Raw genomic sequence first — 10,802 nt, forward strand, 5'->3', positions numbered from 1 at the left:
GAAATTTTGGACGTTCAGAGTATTTTATCGTAGGATTAGACAATTTGAAATATTTCGTTTTTTAATTATTGGATTTAATTATTTATGAATTATATATAATTATTTATATCTTTCGTCTTGTGGAGTTTTTAGTGAATTTAATCAATTTATGCATTTTTTTAGTTAAATGGGTCCCATTATTAACGCTTAAATGAGTCATTTTATCTAACAAGACATGACTTATTTATTAAATGGGTTGGAAACGGGTAACCCGTTTAATAAATGGGTTGGGTTTGGGTTTAAATTTTTGACACGATTATTAAATGGGTTGGGTTTGGGTTTATATTTTGCGACACGACAAATACCTTAACCCGACACAAACCCAACCCGACACGACCCATTGACAGCCCTACCCACTTACCCCACATCAGATTCTTATGATACACATGTTTCCACCCCTATACATGATTCTCATTCTTCACTTTCATATTCTAATGATGATGATCATGTGTTAGTTGAGGATTACATTGATAATGATGATGATAATGTGTTGCATTCATATGGGGCCAAGGGGGAAGAAAATGTACCTCTTGGCCATGTTGCTAATGATAATGTGCATATGCATCGTACTTTTATTTCAAAGGAGGATGGGAACCGGGGGGAAGAAAATGTACCCCCGGAAATTGGAGTGGGTGATGTGACTTTGTATACAAAAGGAAGAAATAAGGGGGTGGATAAGGAAGCCGGGGAAGGAGAAAATGTACTTCCCGGAGGTGCACAAGGAAGGAAGGCCTCTTTATCTCATTCTACATCTTCAAAATCTCAAGCCTCTAATTCTTCATCCGCACCACCTAAGCATGTGCATTTTGGCCCCACTACTCCTTTATCATCACCTAGGGATCTTCATCAAGGGGGGAGGAATAAGGCGGAAGCTACTTCATCTACTTCTATTGATACACATGGTTCATCCTCGGGTTTGAGTTCTAATGGTTCACCGCCTATTTCGTCATCTAGTGAGCATCGGGAACAACATCAAGGGAGAAGTAATAACGAGGAAGACTATTCTCATGTACCTTTGGATTCTAGGGATAGGAGTGGACCGATCCATTCTACACTAGGCGAGGCCTTGAGGGCTAAGAACCCTAGTGGGATGGTTACCACCCTTAGGGGTTCAAGGGGGAGTCTCACTTTTTCTCCACCTCTTGATTTGAACTCATCGGAGCCTAGACTTCCCTATCCACAAGTTAAGAGGGCTCAAGATCAAAAGAAGCAGAAGGAGACACAAAAGCAAGAGTTCATTGAGCTATTCAAGTCCGTTAACATCAATATCCCATTACTTGATGCCATCAAGCAAGTACCGGCCTATGCAAAATGCTTGAAGGACATGTGCACTAGTAAGAGAAAGTTTGTGGAGAATGAAGATATATATTTAAGTGAGCAAGTGTCGGCCGTACTTCAAAGGAGGTTGCCTCCTAAGCTTAGTCACTACTAGAAATCTGTTCATAGACATCGCAAGTTTTAAATCGGTCAGACTTGCCCACGATGTAAAAAAGTAATCTAACATTGTTTTATGAAAATACCGATTTAAATGTATATCATTAACATCGGTTCTTAAAATGACCGGTGTTAAAAGTTTTGTTTGAAAATTTGCGGGAACCTATTTTTGCAAAAAGCGCCAAGTCTTTAAGTGAAATGAGGAAGCGGGGACTAAAACTTAAAATTTTCACACTTAGAAAAAAAATTGCGCCCGACCCCAAAACTGAAACACAAACCCTAAGCTCATTGTCGACCTCCATTCTCAACCCAGACTCGAACTCCTCCTCCTCCTCCTCACCATCACAATCCTCCCTCCTTCATTCTCAGGCGGAATCTGAAGCGCCGAGATCCCGACCTCGATCTAAAATTGAAGTAACAGCTCTAAATCCTGAGCCAGGCCTTGATCTGAGATTGGCAGAGTTGAAGAAATTAAAGAGGAATGGTTCTTTCCTCTCAAGCCCCACCGAAGTCGGGGTTGGAGCCCTAAACTCGAACACAGCAACCCAGCTGCACTCAACTGCGCCATTTCTGACTCTCTCCATGACTCCGTGTCTCCGTCTCCGCCATTTCTGATTCTCTCCGTCCCCGACCCTCCATTTCCGCCTCTCCGGTCTCCCGTCTCCGAGTCTCCGTCTCCAAGCTCCAGGTATCTTTCTCTCCCAGTCTCCCTCTCCGTCTTCTTCTACTCCTCTTCCTCTTCTTCTTCTCTTCTTATCTTCTTCTTCTTAATCTAATTGAATCATGAATCGCCCATTTGAAATTGAAATTGAATTCCTCAAAGTAATGAAATTGTATATATGAATGTATCCTGATAATCTGATATGTTGGTCAGGCCCAGATTGGAGCTACTTTCATGGCTAGGCGGCCAGCAGAATCTAGATGACTAGATTGGGAAAATCGATCCCATTGATCTGCTATGATGCTTCTTTGCTTCGGTCAATCTCGACCAAACGATCACCTCAATGAAAATTGAAATCGTAAGTTATTTCTTTTTCTAGAATTCTAGTTGTTGAATGTTGAATTGTTGATGTCCTGATATATATATATATATACTTATATTGTGCTATTGCTGATTTACCGATTATGTTTACAATGAGATTGGCTGTTAATCTGAAAGATGAAAGCTTGAGAGTTGAATGCTTTCTTGGGTAAGTTAATCTGCCTTAATTTGCAGGCTTGGTGATTGTATTCAGATATTCTTCTTCTTCAATTCATCAATTGCCCCACCGATTCACCGATTGTCATCACCAATTGTCGAGAACTGCTGCTTCATATGTGTAAGGTAGTTAGAAACTTAAAATAAAGCTTGAAAGTTGAAAGCTTTCCTGGGTAATTATTAATTAATTCAACATTCCTGCAGGTTAGTGTCGAGAAGCCCCCATAAGCAGAGGCCCACAATTCCTTTGAGAAAGCCCTCACAATTCCTTTGAGAAGCCCTCAGAAGCAAAGGGCCACAATTCCTTTCAAACCACTGAGCTTCTCTCTATTTTGCTTCAATACCAGAAATCTACTTTCTCTTGGTAAGAACTTCTACTCTCTGTTAAATTTCTGTTCTTAAATCTATTCAAGGTTCTTGTGGAATGCACTTTTGATAATTACCCAGCTTTGGTAACCCCATTAGGATGGACTGGAATTGAACTTTTTTACTGCACTCCAAGTGTTTGATGTTATGCCTCAAAGACAACACCCAAGCTGAACCAGTGGGCTATTCTATGATTTTTGAAAAACCTATACTCCTTGTTTTACTCTCAGTTTTTGACAGCTTAAAGTAGACTCTTCAATGATCATTTTGAGCTTGGTTTCACGAAAAACGGAGTTAAAATGAGATACTTGTGCTATTTTGAAGTTACTGCACTGTTTCAGGATTTCTGCATAATCCAGCTTTTCTGTAATTTCAGATTCTTGTTTGACCCTCCATTTGAACTTCGATTAGCATGAAACTTTGCAAAATAGTAGCTTTGCATGTCTATTTCAAAATCTGGAAGGTTTTGCTTGAAATCACTGAAAGACAAATTGTTGGTGAAATTTTCTTGCTTGTTACCAGTTTTCTGAAATTTTCTCAAACTTGCAACTTATTGTTGCAAACAATTGATTTGAGAACCTTTACACTTATTTTTCTGTCCTCGATCTTTAGTGAGTCGGATTAGACATGCAAAGCATGCCTTGAAACTTAACTTCAGTTCGAAAGGCTTAGAAAAGGTTCTCTTTGTTCGAAAGTAACTACAAACCAGTGTTTTCTATGCTTTCTGATCAGAACATTCTAATCAATGTTTTCTTTTCGGAATAAGCCCACACATGGTGAAGCTCTAGCTATTGCTCAGTCTCTAATTGAGTGATTTAGTCTAAGGGAGAATTAGATTAAAGATTCTAACTTGCATCAGTTAGGATTACGAGGTTTAGGGAAATTGATATCAAAGAGGTGCCAACTTTTGCAAAAGGATCAGATTTCTCATTATTCATTGCACATGCTGAGATTAGTATAAACCTTGTGAGTGTGCTATTTCACTTATGATATGTTTAAACTTACAGATTTTCCTTTGCTGAACTTGCTACAAGGACTGGTATAATCTAGGTGGTTTTCAGGTAGGAGGTGGGATCAATTCAGATAATTCTTTGCAATACATAGAAGAAGGGGCTAGCCACGTCATTGTCACTTCTGTGAGTTCTGTTTTTCTCCTCTTCTAAAATTGAAAAACCATGTATATTTCTTAGAACAATTGATATCAGGAAAACATTTTCTAAAACTTGTCATGGTTTTCTTGCAGTATGTATTTAATAATGGGCAAAACCTTGAAAGGCTTAAAGATCTTGTTCGTGTTTTTGGAAAAGAAAGGCTTGTTTTAGACCTTAGCTGTAGAAAGAGGGTATGAAGTTATCCAGAATTATACGTCTTATGTCCTTCGTTTGTTCACTTTCTTTACGAGGCTAAGCAGTCTCATTAGACTACGTATTCTTGAGCAGTTTTAATTATTGCCTTTGAAATATCAGTTTATTAAAACTCAGATCATATTATGAATGCTAGAACACAGTGGACGAGTTTTGCAGCAAGCTACTGGAACTATTGTATTTTTTTTTTCTTTAAGCATTTTCAAGTACCATGTTTAATATATAATAGGCTTTTGTGCTTTAGCCTAATAAGCAACTGTCACACATTCGCCATCTCATTAATTTACTCAAGCCCCTCTTTTATTCGTTGGCCTTAATGTGTATTTGGTCTTTTATGTGTAGGAAGGTAAATATGCAATTGTCACAGATAGATGGCAAAAGTTCAGTGACGTGTATCTTGACAAGGAATTATTAGACTTCCTTGCCAAGTATGCAGATGAGTTTCTGGTACATGGTGTCGATGTGGAAGGGAAAAAGTAAGTCATTTTTATTGCTATACATGTTTCTTTACACAATACATACGCTTACATAAGTGCGGCAGAAATATAGATATTTAAATAAATGCTCATGAAAACCATTTCCTTGTGCGAGGCTTTTTTTTTATTTTGTCTGTTTCTTTGAATGGTCACACTCTTTTTGCTGTTATCAAGAAAACATATTTTACCAATAAATTAGATTAGTTGAGGAAATTTGGTGGATTCCCGAATTATAAATTACTACTGATTTTACTACTGTTCAGAACATAGGGTATATGTTCTTTGGTTTACCAAGAGTCGAAGTAGTTTAGATTGAAAAGATTTGGCTTATTGCTGCTTTTTCCGTTAGTTTTAGGCAGTGTTTGGTGAGACTTCTTCTGATAATCAACTAGCAGAAGAACATATGTATAGCTGGTTTGACTTTTGAAGATGATCCAGTCGATAAAAGTGAAAAGCTGGAACGAGATGGGAAACAATGGGTTGATATGTGCTCTTCAAGGTGTTATGTACCCAGAGTGCATGATAATGTCCTGCTGCAAAAGTGGCTATGTGAGAATAATACAAAACGTTTTCTTTAGCATAATTTACCCCAACCTAACCCTGGCTGACCTGAATAAAGAACTGTTCAGTAATTGGTGCTACGGTAGGTATTCACAATCTGGTCAGTTCAAGTGTGTTTATTATACAAATAAATAAATAAATAAAAGCACAGTTATGTAGATTATGTTAAATTTCTACTTGTTTCTGACTATATCAGGAGCTCAGTTAAGGCTCTGGAAGTCTCTCATTTTGCTAGTTACTGATGTCACTGAAAACATGTGCATATAAGTATACCATTTTTCTTGCGCTCCTTGAATCCTGTTTTCTTTTTCTTTTTCTTTTTGTGGAGAAGAGTGTTCCTTGAATCCTTAAGCCTGATACTCTTAACTTTCATTTTATCTTGTGCTTTATAGATTATGAAAATAATGTTTCTGAATACAGGGTTTGTGCATCTGGCTTCTGTTATCCTTATTCTTATCTTTTCCCATCAAGTTCTTTATATGGGCAGTTTTATTATACTGTTTTCCTATGATACATCATAACTGCTTCTTGGAGTTGTTGTGATAATGTTTTTTTTTTCTTTTTCTCTTTTTTTCTTTTCTCTGTGATAGGTTCTTTGAGCATTTGTATAATTTGCTAGTATGTGATGTTTCATTGTTATATCAAGAATCAGTTCAAATTGGAGCTAGTCTTATGGTTGCTCAGAATTATACTGAAATGTTCAACCAATGATACTTAAATTCAAATAATAAGTGATGCATTTTGAAATCCACAATCAGAAATTACGCATGCATATATATTTGGCTGATTGTAAAGTTGCTCAAATGACATGGCATGTTAGCATTCTTCTAGTAGTTTGTCCCCTAAGTAGTGGTAAAATTAACAATAGCATTCTGCTGCCTATCAATGTTACTGCAGATCACTATCTTCTCTTTGATTTTCCAACACCAGGAATATTATCATGAAACTCATAAAGAAGTTAAACCTTAGGTTATGATTATATTCTTCTTTTGTGATATTGTTGCTTTGACCATTCACCATGACCATGAATGATTGATGTGCCTTCTGCTCTTCATTTGGTTGGCTTCCTGATTTTCTGCAGTTGGCTGCAACGCATTTAGTTGACGCCCATATATGCAATGACATTGCAAAGTATGTTACTGCATTTCTTCTTTTTTATCAACCATGATACATATGGAGCTCCCACACATAAATGTCTTCTCTAAGATTGATTTGATACATAACTATGGAAGCTAGGTAATGGCTGCAGCTGTCTTCCCTTTTTTTTCTTTTTCCCTTTGCTTACACATGACTTGCAATGTAACTGTGTGGAAAGGTGATCGATATGGGATTATGGGGTTTTGCTGCATTTGGAAACGAGTTTGCTTGCAAGTTCATGTCTTTGCTTTTGACACAGGTACTTGCATGAACTTCTTACTCAAGGAGATGAATTTGACACCATTGCTTTGTTGATCCGGCATCTACATATAATTGTCAAAGACCAGACTTTGTACGTATTGAAGTGGCTGATTATATACAGAGTTTGGCTACCAACATGATTTTGAGTAAGACTAGTTTTTGCTTTGAAGCAGAGTTTGGTGTTGAACTTTTGTAGTTGGTTGCTAGTATGTTTATAGGCTAGCCTTTGTAGGTTTTGGGGTTTTATTTTGTGAATTATGTAGAATCATGAATGAAGATGAGAAAATTAATGGAAAGCCCCAATTTTTGAATGATGAGAAATGTATTTCTAAATATTTTCCCACCACCAGCAGCTAGATGATTATTTGCACATCATTCTTATATATATGAACTGATGTATATAAATGGGGAACAAAACAATAATGACAGAAAATGATGTCAATTCAGAGATTAGAAATCAGTACCTAAAACTGGCCGGACTGATGTCTCATGATTATCAACATATCGAAATGTCACCCCGAAATCGATGTACACAAAATCAATGCACATCGATATCTAAACACCAGACCGTTATCTACTGTCAACTTACAAATCAGCTGTTATAGTAAACCGATTTACCATGAAATACAGGACATCGGTTTTGAAAAATAGAAATGATGTCTACAAAACTACTAGACATCGTTTCAACCAACGAAAAGCGATGTTCCTAGTAACATAAAACATCATTCTTCATAGATTAACTGATGTTGCCTAAAGGTACATACATCGTTCTCAGGAGAATAAGACGGCAAGATGCACGTAAAAATAGATACGAACAAACAAATTTTTTTAGAGACTGATGTCTACGAGTGTATTAGATATCATTTCTGAAATTGTAATCGATTTAAATGTTCACTTAGATATTGTTCGAGATATACTTTATTAAGCATAAAATGTGAAAATATGAAGAATTAGACATACCTAACATACAAAAATATGATGATTATAACGATTATACATCGATTTGTTTTTTAGAATCGATGTTGGTTGTTGTCTGGGACATCGGTTAAAAACGCGCTTATACTGATGTCTATATCTTTCTCTACACCCACTAAGACATCGGTCGAAAATTAGTTTAACATCGGTTCTGGGCCGATGTCTATGAACAAAATTCTAGTAGTGAGTGACCCCGGATCTTTTACTATTCCATGCACCATTGGGTCACGAAACTTTGATCGAGCATTATTGGACTTGGGGGCTAGTATCAACCTGATGCCATAAGATTTGTACAAGACTTTGTCATTAGAGCCAATTAAACCTTTGAAAATTAAGCTTAAGATGGCGGATATGAGAATTAAGTACCCTCGTGGAGTGGTGGAGGATGTTCTTGTCAAGGTAGATGAGCTTTATGTGCCGACTGATTTTGTAGTACTTGATATGGACTCTCCTTCTTGTGATGATGGTGATGATGAGTTACCCATTATTTTCTGTAGAGCTTTTATGGCGACCGCCGGCGTGAAGATTGATGTTCAAAAGGGTCTACTCACCATGACAGTATTTGACACTATTATTGGGTTTTGGATTTTTGATGCTATGAGGAGCCCATTATATCATCTTGATGAGTGCATCCAGATTGATGTTATGGATGATATTGTTGGGAAGAACTTTATTGAGCATTCATCGATGGATTACATGGAGACTTGCATTGCTCAAGGTGGAAGCGAATTTGAGAGTAAGGAGCATGTTGAGGCTATTGCACACTTAGAGGCATTGACACCATATTTGCCTAGACGTGTTCCACCAGTTTTACCTTTGCCACCTTCTACTACACCACCTATTCCTTCATATGAGACCCCACCAGATTTGGAGCTAAAGACTTTACCTTCGACTTTGAGATATGCATTTCAAGGGGAGGAGAGCACATTACCGGTTATTATCTTGTCGAAGTTGAGTAAAGTTGAGGAAGATAAGCTTCTGAGGGTGTTACGTAAGCATAAGAGAGCTATTGGTTGGACCATTGCCGATATCAAAGGCATTAGTCCATCCAAGTGCCAGCATCACATTTACTTGGAGGAGGGGTGTAAGCCCACACGAGAGGCTTAGAGGAGGTTAAATCCTCCCATGATGGAGGTAGTGAAGAAAGAAATTATTAAGCTTCTAGATGTTGGAGTCATTTTCCCAATTTCTGATTCGCCATGGGTTTCACCAGTTCAGGTTGTCCCCAAAAAGGGAGGAATTATAGTAGTGCAGAATGAGAAGGGTGAAGATGTGCCACAGCGAGTTCAGAATGGATGGAGGGTTTGTATTGATTATAGAAAGCTTAATGGAGCGACAAGGAAGGATCATTTTCCACTACCTTTCATTGATCATATGTTGGAGAGACTAGCAGGTCATAGCCACTATTGCTTCTTAGATGGCTATTCGGGGTATAATCAGATTGCTATTGCTAAGGAAGACCAGGAGAAGACTACTTTCACATGCCCGTTTGGTACTTTTGCGTATAGGAGGATGCCTTTTGGACTTTGTAATGCACCTGCCACTTTTCAGAGGTGTATGATGGCATTGTTCCATGACATGACTGAGCGCTTTATGGAGATATTTATGGATGATTTCTCGATTCATGGTGATTTCTCGATTCATGGTGATTCCTTTGATGATTGTCTTCGACACTTAACCCTTGTTCTAGAACGGTGTGAGGAGACCAATTTGGTCCTCAATTGGGAGAAGTGCCACTTTATGGTGGATGAGGGTATTGTGTTAGGGCATGTAGTATCATCACGTGGCATTGAGGTGGATAAGGCGAAGATTGAGTTGATTTCTAGTTTACCACCACCGAAGAATGTGAAAGGAGTTAGGAGTTTCCTTGGGCATGCTGGCTTTTATAGACGCTTTATTCCAGATTTGTCTAAGATCACCAAGCCATTGTGTGACTTGCTAGGCAAGGATGTGCCATTTGATTTCACTTCAGAGTGCTTACAGGCTTTTGAGTTACTTAAGGAGAAGTTGACTCATGCACCTATCATGATTGCACCTGATTGGACTAGACCATTTGAGTTGATGTGCGATGCTTCAGATTTTGCTATGGGAGCTATTTTGGGTCAAAGGATTGAGCGAGCACTCCATGTGATTTATTATGCTTCCAGGACTTTGAATGATGCACAAGTCCATTACACTACTACCGAGAAGGAGCTTCTTGCTATTATTTTTGCATTGGAGAAATTTCGGAGTTATCTTCTTGGGAGTAAGGTGATTGTCCACACGGATCATGCGGCATTGAGATATTTGTTGAGCAAGAAGGATGCCAAGCCCCGTTTGATTCGTTGGGTGTTATTACTCCAGGAGTTTGATATCGAGATCAAGGATAAGCCGGGTAGAGAGAACCTTGTTGCAGATCATTTGTCTAGACTTGAGCATGGCGGAGACTCTCCTGATATACCATTGATTGAGCATTTTCCAGATGAGTACTTATTTCATGTAGACACTGAGATGCCTTGGTTTGTAGACTTTGTGAACTATTAGGCTAGCAATTATACTTTCATTCCTGATAACTATGATGCACAGGCCAGGAAGAAGTTTCTTCGAGATGCTCGGTCATATATTTGGGATGACCCGTACTTGTGGAAGGTGGGTAAAGACCAGGTGATTAGACATTGTATTCCTCAATGGGAGGCCTTAGAGATTATTTCATTGTGTCACTCATCTTTATGTGGAGGTCATTTTGGTGGGAGGAGGACAGCTTTCAAGATCCTTCAGTCCGGTTTCTTTTGGCCTACTTTGTTTAAAGATTGTCATTCTTTTGTGCTTCAATGTGATAGATGTCAAAGGACCGGGAATATTTCCTCCAAGGACCAAATGCCTCTCACTAATATTATAGAGGTTGAGATTTTTGATTGTTGGGGCATAGACTTTATGGGACCATTTCCGAAGTCTCATGGGAATGAATATATCATAGTCGCGGTTGATTATGTTTCGAAGTGGGTTGAAGCC

The 10,802-nt window shown here is 38.2% G+C and overlaps 1 long non-coding RNA gene across 3 annotated transcripts; it reads left to right on the top strand.

Annotated features, from left to right (window-relative positions):
• Positions 1–272: 272 nt before the first annotated feature.
• Positions 273–7,239, top strand: LOC112180104. Of its 3 annotated transcripts, XR_002928079.2 has the most exons (9): positions 273–2,161; positions 2,348–2,492; positions 2,690–2,797; positions 2,876–3,035; positions 4,045–4,173; positions 4,281–4,379; positions 4,744–4,877; positions 6,835–6,982; positions 7,100–7,239. It is a non-coding gene; the product is annotated as an uncharacterized LOC112180104 (long non-coding RNA). The 3 variants fall into 3 exon arrangements; XR_002928076.2 differs by having other exon boundaries at positions 275–2,161; positions 6,835–7,157; XR_005805738.1 differs by lacking the exons at positions 6,835–6,982; positions 7,100–7,239 and adding an exon at positions 5,227–6,012 and having other exon boundaries at positions 275–2,161.
• The last annotated feature ends 3,563 nt before the right edge of the window (positions 7,240–10,802 follow it).

This window comes from Rosa chinensis, chromosome 1, assembly GCF_002994745.2.
Source record: "Rosa chinensis cultivar Old Blush chromosome 1, RchiOBHm-V2, whole genome shotgun sequence".
Lineage (NCBI taxonomy): Eukaryota > Viridiplantae > Streptophyta > Magnoliopsida > Rosales > Rosaceae > Rosa > Rosa chinensis.